At 33.5% G+C, this 15399-nt stretch overlaps 1 protein-coding gene across 9 annotated transcripts in view; it reads left to right on the plus strand.

Moving 5' to 3' along the window:
* The window catches only part of LOC125055218 (fasciclin-3), a 97839-nt gene that overhangs the window by 2806 nt on the left and 79634 nt on the right, over window positions 1-15399 (plus strand). Inside the window, exon 2 of one of the 9 annotated variants that reach the window (XM_047657563.1) lies at window positions 6506-6557. The exons of the other annotated variants lie outside the window; for them this stretch is intronic. The gene's annotated coding sequence lies outside the window, so the exon portion shown is untranslated. The remainder of the gene's footprint in view (window positions 1-6505; window positions 6558-15399) is intronic. 9 annotated transcript variants of the gene reach the window in all.

Here is a 15399-nt window from a genome sequence, read left to right on the forward strand (position 1 = left end):
TTGAACTTAATGGTAACGCAAAACATAAAATTTGGTTAATTGCGCTGTAACGGACCGACCTACATTACAACTTTGTAATACTTTCGTGGTTACTTAGATGTTTCAAATCGAGTTCAGTTAAAAGCGAATTCTTTGTTGCAATCTGTTGCTCGCATAAAACGTATCTCAAGGCGCAATCAAACGAGTATTAAAGATAAAAAAATGTATATTAAACATTATTTAGTATTTAGATCTTGAATTTCTGGCTATAGGAGATAATCAACAATTCAAGCGTAATTTTTCTTTTATCATCTATTATATTTTGTTTAGTTCAAATTCATCTTAGACGCAGGGTCATGGATTCATGTCATTTTTGTGAATTTAAAGGAATTCATTTATACGTTTATCTTTTTCGTTTTACATTCTCACCCCTCTGACAGTTTTTACCAACGGATCTAATGATTCACCGGGATACTGTTGTAATGCTTTGTGTAAATTGGCTTAAACATCATTTAAATATATATATATATATATATAAGTATAATCATGCCCTCGAGAGGTTCGAACATGCTGAAATTAAATAGCTAAAATGTTGCTAATATAAACAAACAAAATTTAACAAGGTCTAAAAATATACATGATTTTTTGTCTAGCTTTGGTTAGGGAATTGCCAGTGTTTTTACTGAACCTCCGCATTGCAGTCACAGAATAAATATTAACTATTTGCACAGACTTAAAAACATTCTACCTCCTTTAATACGCTACTACGCATACTCTGTGATGTGTACTATCATTCCTTAATTATCTGTCTAGTATCTAAATAGTTTTCGCTGTTGTTTTATCTGCTATATGCTAACTTGTAATAAATTTATAATATATGATCAAGTTTCGTATGCATTTAAGATCAATTTAAAGTTATAAAATCGTATTTTAGTTTTTGTTTAATTCAAATATTAATACCAAAATCGGTTGATTACTTATCCACTGCACCAATGGAATTTCTCTCGATATGCGCATTTATAATTCGCTCGAACGGTGAAGGAAAACATCTTCAAAAAACCGGCTTGCCTTAGACTCAAAAAAAGTTGACGGCGTGACAGGCACAGGAGGCTGATTACCTACTTGCCTATTAGATTGGCCTATTGATCATAACGATTAAATGATCATGAAACAGATACAGAAGTTTGAGGCCCAGACCTAAAAAGGTTGTAGCGCCACCGATTTTTTAAATATTTATACTTACATTTTTTTTTCTTTATTTAAAAGAAAGACACGTGTCCCTTTAGTATAAGGAATCGATGTTATCTTATTAATAGTATCACTTAATTCTTTTACTTGTATAATTAATTATTAAAAATACGTAGTACCTATTTATTTATAAGTAGGACACTAGAAATAATACAACTTTTTTCGTTATGCATAAAGTTTAGGCTTGGTTTTAATAAGAATTATACGTAATTATTTGTTATCACGAAAGCTGTTTTTCATGATAATAAGCAATTTGCCCCGAATCGAAATAACCCTCGACTTCAAAACACTTGATCAAATTACCCTGTCAAAAATAAGATTATATTTTCCAATCATGGCTCCTTAATATTACACACAGAAAGATCATCGCACCATTTATATTATGCTGTCATATCATAGACAAGAATATTTTTTTGCGTAAAAGCACTTTTAATCTGGTAAATTTAATAATTTCTTCCTCTTCCTATGTATATAATTTCTATACAAACGATATACCACACTCCTAATATCTTCTTAAAGAATTAAATTTTAAATGTTTAAAATGATACTTCCCTTTTCTAGTAGACGTTACCCAAAACATTTTTTGTTAGGACAGGTTCAAAATGACCTGTACGCCATCTGCCATCTACCTGAGGTAAAAAAGGGTGTCAGGTGATCCTGTGCAGGGTTTGGGGTGAGTTTAAACGTCGAATCGAGCTTGTTTTGTTAGAGTCAAATGTTTTAAAATATTATAATGCGGGAAGTTTAATAGTGTGACTTGTAATGAATAAAGTCTGTCTATTAATTATTTCAAGATTCTCACACATAATTCAAGTATTACGTCACGCAATTTTTGTAACGCGCCCCCACCATGTACGCGCCGTGATGTTTTTCTGTACCCAAGTATAGTAAAACGTTTCGTGACCACCTAGTGACTCTTTATACCTAAAAGTTACCATAATGTAGTGTAAAGTACTGGAAGCCGAAAATAATATTAACAATAACGCGTACTTCAATCCCCGCCCCGTATCGTAACGTTTACAAAAGGACAAAAAATTCGTTACGTAATAATGGAACGCTCCCTTAGGTAAAAGAAATATCACATCGTTTTACTTAAATTTTCGTTACATAGATAAAAAACCATATCGTGCGATGTTTACTTGACTTGGTAAGCAGTAAGTCTGTGCAAACTACTATGTATGTATAATTGTGTGTATATCATTATCCTGGGATGGAGTCCTTTGATGAAGGCTATATACACCGTTTCTATATATACAAAAGTTTAGTTTTAGGTACTTGTCTGTCGAATTTTCTCTATAGAAAAATCTAATGGTATTTTTGATGATGAAACCTGCTGACAATCCACACTGATAATGCCTTTGTCTAAATTCCAATTTGCTCCTATGCACGTTTTTCACTGTCATTAACAGAACAGCGAACAGTTTTCTTTCGAGGAGGTAAAATTATTTAATAGCGGGTAAATAGGTACTTTCAGGCGAGCGTACTATTCATTAGCCCGCGTCACCACTTTAATATCAAATAGGATTGCGGTCAAACGCCTGTCTAGTACTCCACAATAGGTCCGGGGTTGGTAAATCGCCGTTAATTTAACATGCCCTTTTTACGTATATAATATTGTGTAACGTATATATATATGTATATTATTACATAACAGATTTTCCTGTCATACTCCCATACTTTCGCGTTAATTTTTGCAACGAGCGTGGGAACTATTGTTACATTTCTTATTCATCGTGTTACGTGCTATTAAAGGGAAAACGAACGGATATTAATACGGTATATAATTTATTGTTGTTTTTATAAGTGAAAGCAAATCACGAGATAAATGCCAATGCACTTAGTATTGGTTGGTTCAAGTTGAGCAAGTATTCAGAAACGTGTCTGAATTATATTTATTTATTAAGAGAACAGTCGTCATAATAGTAGAAACGGAAAAAAGGTTGTAAAGCTATAATATATAGCTTGTTTACCAGATAATATAATCACGATCAATGTAAAGTATTAGTATTACATTAAATTCGCGTTTAAAAAATTTAATGTCCAGTAATCGGCTTATCCACAGACAATACAATTCCTTATGTCAAAACTGTCACACTTTAAAAAGTTTTGACAGATGACATTATTAGTAACACAACCAAAATAGAAATATACTTATGTGACTTCAAATAACGACATCTCTTTAAAACCATATATTAGGATAAAACATTTGTATTTCGAATTATGTTTTATGAACACCAATATTTATAACCAAATTTTCTGTAATAAAGGTACTACTAAATTCAGCAAGCTCTTCCTAGAATGAAGGCAAACCTCCCCAATGTTATCTTTTAATTAAGGGTATGTCCTTTAAGTGGCAAATTGGTTTATCTTGCAGAGGGGCTAGACAAATGAAGTGTAGCCAGGAAGTAATTAGTGTTGCACTGACACTAACTTCAATATAGGGTTGTCACTAATAAGTTTCAAACCCCTGAAGAGGAGTTTAGATTCAGACCTTATTAATCCAATATGTTTCGACATACTGGATACCACCTCGACGCCTGAATACCCCAGACTAATAAATCTAATTTTGACAGCTACTCAAAGCTAGCTCATATCTTTCTTGTGTCCTATTTAGTGATTGTTCATTATTTGCGATTGAAATTTATTGTAACTTGTTTAAAGAATGTCTCCGTTGTGGGACAACCCAAGTATTACACCAACCCGATATGTCTTGTGCGCTTATTTTTTCCGCTACCGGCTTTCTCTCTAAAATCAATTATAATATCATCGATCGAATTTATAATTCATAAGTGGCATTGGTACTCTCCAACAAACCAAACCCAAATGATGAAACCTGATTTCGGAATAATTATTTCAATATCAGTAGGTACGGCTGATGTCGCAAACTTGAAACGTAGCACGAAAGTGAAAAATAAAGGAACCGTCGAAAATTAGCCTTAGAGGCTTTCCACCGCCTTTGCAATGATAGTGTCCCCCCCCCCCACGCAAGGTGTTGGCTGTTTCCTTTTCTCTGAAATTTTTACCCTTTTTTAATTAAAGTATTATCAAAGTGAGATTGTATTTGCTAACAGGGGAAATTGTTTAAAACTAAGATCAGACAACCCTATACACAACTGTCTGGGATAAATAATGATGAAGAAATTACTTAGGTTCTTCATACTATACACAATCTTGTAAAAAGTATGTGTCTGCGATGTTCCATTCTAAGAAAAAGCAACAGAGTAAACTTAAAGAACTAAAATTTTAATTAAAGTTTTCCCATCAAGTTATGTTTGATATCCACTAATTTGTGTGTTAAACGATTATTGTTTTATGTAGATGACCAGGCTTCTGTGTCAATCAACATTGTTTCTTCAGAAATCGGTGCTCAAGCCACGTATGCAGTTAAACGACCGTCCTATATTCATCTATTTATACAGTCGTAATTGCTATAATTTCTATAGAAAGCGATATATAGATTCTACCAATAAAAAAAGGGTGCGTGTACTTATGTACGCGCGTAAGAAGTTATACTTCTTTGGCATTATTAAAAATAGTTTTTGATTGCATGCAAATAATTAATTACAATTAAATAATCAAAGACTGGAAAAGGAGTCACTTCTGAATGAATTACATTTGAAAATGTTGTTTTTAAATTATGTCCAATGCCGTAGCATCTTCCGTGGGCAACTTCATTCTGTTAATTTTGTGTCACTGTGCGCGCGCATCGTAAAATTTTACTCTCATCAATTTTTCATAACGCGCCTAAAGAAGTATAACTTCAAAAATACGTCTTGTTTGAACATAGAGCTCTGGCGTTAGTCATACTTTGAATCAAAATTCTTGACAACAAAGGGAGCATTTGAAAGGTGTAAAAAGTTTCATAAAACTCAAAATAACAGTCTTTATTATTGTTTCTACGTTTAACAAGTCGGCATTTTTGTTCATTAAAACCATAAACAAAGATTGTATTTATGCCCTTGGGAGGTCTTGCTACATGCCCCGTTAGGTTTTGTGTTATTTTTAATTACTTAATCGATAACGTAGTAAATTGTACATCTACAGGTTCAGCTATTACTAAGTTAAAATATGTTTTATATAAGTTCAGTAGGTTTTACGTATACACAGGTAATAAATTTCTGGATGTTTTGGCTGTTAGTAATATGATTAAAAGGTCGACAACGCATTTGCGAGCTTTTTGGCAGAGTGTCTGCAGTGGTATGAGTTAACATTAGGCCCGTTCTATAAGAAAAAATAGAGGAAATTAAACTCTTTTTTCAATTAAGCTCGGTTTTATGATAGTTTTTCTAATAAATTTTTCTTAGCCTTATCTACCTTTTGGTAGAAAAGTTTGCGCCTTATTGGCAGTATAAAGGCAATTTCGGTAATCTCAGCTGGCTTATTAAGTTGTACAATGGTAAGCCGGGATTTTATTTATACCATCTTACTTTAGGCTAGCTTCCCAATTCACCTAAAATCTGTTTACAAATAATTTCGTTTTTGTATGAAAATGTATATTCTTTTTTTAAATTCACCAATCTACGTGTAGCAAATTGACGTCTGTGGAAACGTACATTATCTGTGTAATTTTAAACGAAATTGTTCACAGAGTATAAAAACTTGATTTTCAAAATGCGTAATAAATTTTGTACGTATTTCTTTGTTTCTTGTTCGTGTAAATGATTCAGATATGCTTGAGCGTCATAGTTATATTAAGACTTATTTAAATGCAATTAAAAACATGTAATTGTAAATGTGAATTCGATAATTACCTTTTTAAAATTCATTATTTTCAATGTCTTTTATTTCAGATAGTGTCAATGTCAAAATGATAACAATTGAGGGAAAATGTAATAAAGGCATTTAAAGTGTTTAAATAATGAGAGAAGAAACACTATATAAATAATTAAATTCATCATTTCATGACATCTTCTCAGTTATTAACTGTTACAAGACTTTATCTAATATGTAAAAAGGAATTTATTTCATAAATCTACGATCTATAGTTACTACAATTTGTATTTCGGGTATAGAAACAAGTTTGAATATAATTTTGGCTATAATAATTGGTATTCATGTATCAGTGACCTGCCAAATATCTTCAAAAAAACTGTCGCGTATACCGCCATTTTGTTTTTGCTAACGGTCACGATTCTTCAAACAAATTTGAACGTTATTCGTGTATTATAGAGATGAAATTTCAATGTCGAATTAAAAATAACGTTAGATTTTTGCATACAATAAAAAAGGGTTTCGTTTTTATTCTGTTCTGCATTACTCATTGTTTCTTTTTTTTCAGGTATTTCAAATTTGGATGTTCGACTTATTTTTATAGTACACACAAAATAGAGGTAACCATTTCAATATTTTTTACGTGATTTAAATGTCACAATTTTATACCTGGAATTTAAAATGGTTTTATATAGACTGCAAAACGTTTACAGAATTTCAAATTAAACCACATTTCTCATTTAAATAGCGCCTAAGACACGCAAAACTGATAACTACATAAACGAACACTATGTACTGTATGTCTGTCCGTGACCCGCTTGCAAATACCACATTAACATATAATAGCAATCATCAAAGAATTTTGATAACATCATACGCGCAACTTTTTAAGTTGCAATTTAACTGCCAGCTTTATAAACTTTATTTATGCAATTTTAGCGGAATTTAACGCGTTTTAACTGTACACTACTCTAATAACAATTAAACACAGTATGTAAATCGTTTTAACGTCTATAAAAAGTTTATGTCAGGCGCGTAACTCCGACATATTTAATCCTAATTTATTGTTACTGGAATGGAACTTAGGGCTCTGGGCTCATCACATCTGCTCGGCTGCACATCGGCTCGTCATGGACCTATTATAATCCTCCTTATTCAGTGGCCTGATGTGCAAGAATGTAAAATGATGATGATTGGGCATTGACATCTTTTATCACCTATACGCGAGTTGATCTTTCTTTTCATTTACCAAACAAATGAAGGGGGTGCGTCTTTTGTTTTCTCAGAGCTAAGTAAGAATGTAGGGGCACGGCAGTGCCATCCTCTTCTCGAAGTAGTTCAGGCCATTTCCGGCCCCCTTTATAATCGCACTAAACAATCTAATTCAAGATAATTGTATCACTGGTGAGGCACATTGTATTTTCATGCAATGGCCAAAGTATTTATTTAAAGAAGATTTGTTATATGGATATCAGTGTATGTTGTTAGGTTAGCTAATTACGTAATAACTTAAGACAGAAGGTATCTTCAGTAGTTACTGACTCTACCGACTTGGTATTACATGGATCTCACAACTTTTACGGTAGAAGAACTGCGTTACTAAACTTGGTTATCTTTTTGATGGCTATAAATGACATACCACCGTTTGATCTTGATTGGACTAATTGTTGAATCCTGTCGCGTATTAGACTAGGGATACTGTTGACCCATCAGATTTAAAGGAAATGCGCAGGCGCTGATGTTAAACTGGATACAGAGAAACTCCAAGCCTTTAAAATATTCTGTTCATTCAAGTATTCTATAGATTCACACAATACGTAATGAGTTGTAGACCTTTAGGTCAATTCACTTTCTAAACGAATCGTGACTCATTGCACGTTTTACACATTCGGTTTTGGATGAGCAAAAGGTTTTGAATTTACTAAATACATTTGTAATACTTTACGAGTGTTGTTAGCAGTGTTGGCCTAGTGGCTTCAGCGTGCTACTCTCATGCCGGTCGTAGGCTGTTCACTAATGGACTTTCTCACATAATACCTTTCGCTCGAACGGTGAAGGAAAACATCGTGAGGAAACCGGCTTGCCTTACACCCTAAAAGACAGCGTGTGTCAGGCAGAGGATCACCTACTTGCCTATTAGATTGACAAATGATCATGAAACAGATACAGAAATCTGAGGTTGACCAGACTTAAAGTTTCTCGAGTTCCTTCAAGAGCTTTCGGGCCAGTCAGTGGTTAGACTGCTTAAGGATCCTCTACGTCGGAGAAAGAGCAGCACAACCCTTCCTCCAGAACAGTACTTATAAACAGTATTACATATAATTAAACAGTAATTACGCTTGCGTTGAAATTACGTTTTTTGTGACGCAATTCATTTCTTAATTAACTTTTTGTGTTGCTATTAACGCATAAAATACCTTCCTTGTTTTAAGTATATGTCAAAAATACAATGTGAATATATGCCAGTTCTTCTCTTCCGTTCTACGCCCTTGATTTAAGAACTGGCAGTAAATGTAAAATTAGAAGCATTTATAATGTATATTTCTTTTTGACGTTCATAAGTGTACATTGTGTTACCTATATGAATAAATGATTTTTGACTTTTGACATTTTATTATTATATTTGTACTGTATGTCTGTATACTTACAACGAAGTTTTAATAAATAAATTTAACATTGAAAGTCAAAGCATCGCAAATATTTATATATATATATATATATTTTTTTTTAAGACAATTCACACCAATTGATCTAGTCCCATGCTAAGCTGGTGAAGCTTGTGTTATGGGTACTAGGCAACGGATATACATACATATTATAGATAGATAGACATATAAATACATATTTAAACACCCAAGACCTAAGCACAACACCAAATGCTTATCTCATCGATGTTCGTCTCAGCCGGGGATCGAACCCGGGACCCATGGTTTCGCAGTCAGGGGTACTAACCACTAGACCAATGAGTCGTCAAATCTAATTGTACTATGTTATACCAGCGAAGGTATATTATATATTATTTTGCATGTAACAAGCCTCCAAGTGGACAAAGTGGAGCATTCAAATAAATTACAGTGATGTAACATAACCCGATTATGTGTTTGTGACGGTCTGAGGAGCAAGTAGGTCGAGTGAAAAATGTTTGTATATGTTTAATGTTTAAAGAACTTTATTTCTCATTACAAAAATTATTTTTTTATTTACATGAGAAATTTAATATTAAGTATATATACGAACGAGATACACGTCGCCATCAGCTAGCCCAATTCTAGTCTAATGGGCCCATTCTGATGTGTGTCTTTAATGCCCTTTTGAACTGATCAATCACGCTAATGTTACGAAGCTTAGACGGCAACCGATTAAACAATTGCACACCCTCATACCTAATAGATCTCTTTAAATAATTTGTGCGCGGCTTTGGCAAGATAAGCAAACTCGCTCGACGAGTATTGCGTGTAGTGGTGTATTTGATTTTATTAAATGATAAGTTACTATGTAGAGAGTTATTTAAAATTTTTTTAATAAGGATACAGGTGCTATAAACATATAGTTGTTTAATCGTCATAATTTTAGTTTCTTGGTAGATTTTATTAGTAGGTGTTAAAAAATTGTATCTGAATAGTGCTTTTATTAATTTATTTTGTAGTGTTTGTATTGTAGAAATTTTGTTTTTGCATGCTGTACCCCATATTTCAATTAGGTATATGAAATGTGGCTTGACTAAACAATTATAGATCAAATGACGTACAGATTGCGGAATGCATTTAGATATTGACCAAAATCTGCCTATAAGTGATTTTAGTTTGGTAATTATGTGTGATATATGAAAGTTCCATTTTAAATTTGTATCCATTCTAAGACCCAGATATTTCTCCCATTTTTTGTTATTGATTTCAACGTCTTGAACTTTAAGCGGTTGAAAGATAGGAATGAGTTTATTTGTTGCCTTGAATATTACATAAGATGTTTTTGAAATATTAATTGTTAGAAGATTTTGTTGAAACCAAGAAGATAGAACATTTAGGTCTGATTGAGCTTGAGCAACCATAGTCTGGATATTTGAACCAAAGTAAAATAAGCAGGTGTCATCAGCGTAGAGAGTGATTCGGCCGTGTAAACCGAGTTCGTGAATGTTGTTAATATATATTAAAAATAACAATGGACCTAATATAGATCCTTGTGGGACGCCGCATGTTATTGGTATTTCTGAACTTTGAGCATTACCTATTTTTACTATCTGGGTTCTGTTTGATAGATATGATTTGAATAATTTTAGTGCACGATCTTTTATTCCTATGCATTCTAATTTTTTAAGCAATAAGTTGTGGCTTACGGTGTCAAACGCTTTTTTCAGATCAATAAAGACACCCAGCACCATTTTCTTAGAGTCAATATTTTGTTTTATGTCGCTAACGAGATCGGCTGTGGCTGATAAAGTGCTGCTTTTTGATCTAAAACCATATTGACGTTTAAAAATGAAATTGTTAGTTTGCAAGTAAGTGTCAAGTCGTGAGTAAATAATCTTTTCTAATATTTTTGATATTGTAGGTAGCATAGATATTGGTCTGTAATTGCCGGGTTCGGTTTTGGGGCCAGATTTATGGATAGGAGCAACTCTGGCCTTTTTAAGAGAATCCGGAAATTCACCATTATGCAGCAGCTTATTAAAGCAGATCGAGAGATATTCAGAAATATGATCAACTACGCATTTTATTGTTTTAGTATTGATCCCATCTATTCCACTACTACAATTCGTGTTTAGTGTTTTTATTATATTAGTGATTTCAAGTGTTGTGCATGGATTAAAGTTAGATAGTTCAGAGTTAAGACTTTGAGGAAGTGCTAGTGTAAAATTAATGTGAAATTGTGTTGGTATTTCATTGGCTAGTTTTAGCCCTATGGTAGAAAAGTATGTATTAAAAGCAGCACAAATATCAGTTGTTTGAGTTAACTCTTTAGTGTCTATAATAAGTTTGGAAGGTGTGCAATCTTTATTTAGCTTGTTACTAGCCAATTTATTTATTAGACTCCACATTTTTTTAGGGTTTTTAGCGTGTTTAATAAATTCGTTGGAGAAGTAATTATCTTTAGTTTCCCTTATTTTCCTTTTGACCGTATCTCTTGTAGTAGTATATTGTGCTTGAACAACTATATTTGTAGGATCTTTTTTTAGTTCAGCCCATAATTGGTTTCTAAAGTGAATTGCACTAATGACTTCTCCACTTATCCAATCTTTCTGAGGTGGATTAAGTATCTTTTTCTTTACTTGTTTGCATTTCCTTACACAGTCCTTAATCGTATCTTCTAGTAAAGAATAATCAAGTGTTGCTACATCTAAATTGTAGGTCGTGAATAGTTTGTTAAATTTAGCATAGTCAATGGCTTCATATTCAGAGTATATTAACTGCGGGGCTTTGGATTTTTTTAACTCGATATAAAGTTGCCTATGGTCGGACATTCCTGTCTCAATAAATGCCATATGAAAACGGTCACTTCTTAAATTTGAGCACACGTGGTCGATTATTGATTTACGTGTTTTCGAGTCACGTGTACAATATTTTTTCCTAATTTTATTTATGATGTTATATCCAGCCTCGTCCATTACATCCATATACTGCTTAGTTTGTTTTTCATTCTTTTTCACTAGATCTATATTAAAATCCCCAAAGACTACAGCCCTCTTTCTTTCTCTTAGTTGCAAGCGAAGTTCTTCCAAAAACTTTGAGAAGTTTGTATCTCCAGGATTATACACAAGTCCAATTTCGGTGGCATATCTGTCTAATTTGACCCATAGGTAGTTGTTGCCATCTTTATATGTTGACTCCGACAAACTATGTCTAATACTGTTATGGACATAAGTTGAGACTCCACCACCTCTAAAATCCGATCTATAATTGAAATAATGAGTATAGTTTGGTAGACTCATCTCTTGGGCCTGAGTTTCATTAGTGATCCATGTTTCTGTAATGAGTACGATATGAACAGTTTTAGAAATTGTTTTTAAAATGCATTTGAGTTCATTAAATTTGCCTTTTGCTCGGATACTCCTAGCATTAAGGTATAAAAACGATAAGCGTGACTTGTGTGGTTGTAGCTGATTATGGTTTTGCAAAACTTCATAGGTATTTGTATCTGTGTTGAGGCGTTTGGTTGTATTTGTTACTTCGAGTTTTTTGGAGACATTTTGGTAATAGTGGGAATTCCAGATCTGTATTTAATAGTGATGTCAGTATCTCCCGCAGCCTGACGTCGCACTAGTTCATTTTTTAAATTTTGCAAATATTTTTGCTGAGCTGGAGTTAAGTCTGAATAAATTTTAATGGCTTCTGGAAATTTAGACTTGTTACGTAATAAGTATTTAGCCGTAGTATTTGTTTCGTAACAAACTTTGATTCTACGGTTTTTGCCTGGATTAAATTTTCCTATACGAAAGACCTTAAGGGGTTTTGGTAGACTGGGGTTTATGGTGGAAATCAGTTGTATTATCTTATCTTCATCCTTTAACGGTCCTTCCTCTGCGTTGATCGCTATTTGTTCAGGTATACCTGCAATAATGAGGTTTTTCTCCCTTTGATTGCGATCTCGAACCTCATTGATCAGATTTTCATCAGAAAGATGCTTGTCGATAAAATTGTTTGGCAAAGATTCATTGTTAGCCGTTTGATCTTCCACTTGCGACAGTCTGCCCTCCCAGGTACTCATACGAGCTTCAAGAGAGATTATGTCATCCCTAAATTTCCGCGTCACTTCGAAAATTGCAGCGTTGAGGTCGTCCCGCCATTGCTGCCTCAGATCTGCGAGTTTAGTATCCATATATTTTGTCAGCATTTCAGTATCGACGTTTAATGATGATGCTAAACTTGTTTTCGGCGACACGGATGAAGTAGGAGCAATCTTTTTGCTCTTGCACGCCGAGCACTTCCACTTTTTCCTATTCATCGGTAGAATTTTTTTAAAATCAGCTTCAGATAGATCAGCGCAGAAGAAATGCAACACCGTGAGACAAGATGTGCATTTAATCAATTCAGTATCAGAGGCATTTTTTAGGCATTTACCACAATCCATCTTGGAATATTATAAAATTAAAAAAATAAAAAGTATTCGTTTCGTAGGTATGTGCGCGCCAGGATTTGATCCACAATCGACAGTGTGTATGGTGTTCCTAACAACTTGTTACAAGTGCTAACCAATTCATTACTTGACTTGCGAATAAATCGCATATAACACAATTACGATTTGTCCAAAACAGTGTTTAGGTTTTATTTTAAAGTACTTGATTAGCACAAGACACTTTTAAAAGTCACTTCACTATTTTATGTCAGTTTTTTACAACAATTACTCTGATGTTTAACCACAACCAAACGAGAAATGTCCATCGCGGTATGGCGGATAACAAATTGTTCGATCACGACTAACGAATCACTGTTTAATACACTATATTGATTGTTCACAACTTATTACGTGAAACTGTTGCTTAAAATGTCATAGTTCCCGTGTTTTAACCTCTTACTTATCACTTATTGCGTTTAAAATACTCCTATGTAACAAAAGTTATATAGAACTACATATTTGTTCAGAGGTAGATGATCTGTAGTTGTTTATAGATGTTTGAATTTGTGTCGTTATTGTCTATTGTCCTGTTCAGACTTTCGGTACTCTTTTTTGAGTTTTTTCGATACAAATATACAATAAAGATTGTACGATAAAAGTTAGGTTTGACTCTAGAATTGTATAGACAATACGTAGTAATAAATTGCAATTTTATATATTTTAATAAATGTTTAAGTTTAATAACTTTATGTTTATATTCAAGTTACATTTCGGTTGGTTTATGAGTCTGTTTAATATATACTGTGACCACTTATTAAGCACACAAGAATTCAAGGACATTATAAAATTAAATATTACCCTTAAGCGAATATTATACATAAAGAAACTTTTTATTCGATTAATATTAAACGCGATTGTCAACGACCAGCTACAATCTCGAATTTTAGTCTATTATAGTGAAAAGACAAGTTGTTTGCTGAGTAACTAAAACCCGGATGCCAATTCGCGGTTAAGTAAATTAATAAGCCGCAATATGGTTTAAAGATGCAGTCGGGTCGCCGGCCTCGATACTCTTGTACTTTTTGTTCGCAACATGGCGTTGTAGGCTGAGAGCCGGCTTTTGTTTCATTATAGTAATGTAAAGGAGAAACGCGCGCCAGGTTTAATTTTTAACTTAACGCTTATATATTAAAGTATACGTTCTTTAATGGGTATATATGTGATTAAGTACATTATTTTTATGATTGGACGTTTACACCTATCAGTTTTTTATATGTAACAAACGGCCAGGACCTGATGCTAAGTGATACCGCCGCCCATGCACACTCACACTGTCAGAAGGCTTGCAAGTGCGTTGCCGGCCTTTAAAACAGTCGCCTAAAATCAAGAAAACAATAAATTTACCAAAATGATAAATTTATTGTTTTTTTTGAAAATATAATGTTCTTTCCAAGGACCTATTTCATACTAAAATACATTGAAATCGATTTGCGGTGTAAGCGTTACGATAACGTTTCACATTTTACATATGATCTGGTAGAAAACGGATAAAAAATATGTTTATTTATTTTAAACGTTTTTAAAAACTAATAAGTGTATAGCCGACACCTACAATGTGGGCTTACAAACAGAAGCATAGTCTGTAAGGATAATGTATGTATTTCTATAATAAATAAATAAATAATAATAAATAAATAAGCTTGGAGAAAGTTTGAAGAAGAATGTTTCCTTATTTGAAACAACATTACAACCCTAGTATTATTAGAACAGTCAGTGATTGTTAAAGACGATGAAGACGCAAGTGTTGAACACTATTTCACGGTATTAACACTATTCGATACATGTCAATTAACAGTATTTATATGAGAAAGTTTGACTGTGCCGTTTCACTCTTAGATTCGGTTATTAAAAACGATTTGATATGGATAATGCAGATATTGTTCTTCAGTGGAAAATTATGTTTTATTTATTACCGATTAGTGTTTCATTATATTTATTGATATGACATAGATGTCTGTAAAAACGGTAAAGCAGGTGTTTTTCTTTGCTTTATTTATTTCGTAATCATACAGCTAACATTTAGTAATTAATTAATACCTGCAGCTGAGTTTCGTCATCGGACGTCGAGGCAGAGTACGAAATTCCACCCGTATCACCTCGACGTCCGCCGTTCCACAACTGAGCGTTTTTCAAGGCAGTTTTTGCCGCGCTCCACCACTTTGTGGAACCAGCTGCCCAGTGAGGTATTTCCGAACCAATTCGACTTAGGGTCCTTCAAGAAAAGAGCGTACCGATTCCTGAAAGGCCGGCAACGCACTCGCGAGCCCTCTGGCATTGAGAGTGTCCATCACTTAACATCAGGTGAGCCTCCTGCCCGTTTGCCCCCTGTTTTATAAAAAAAATAAAAATAAA

The sequence above is a fragment of the Pieris napi genome, chromosome 13, assembly GCF_905475465.1.
Source record: "Pieris napi chromosome 13, ilPieNapi1.2, whole genome shotgun sequence".
Lineage (NCBI taxonomy): Eukaryota > Metazoa > Arthropoda > Insecta > Lepidoptera > Pieridae > Pieris > Pieris napi.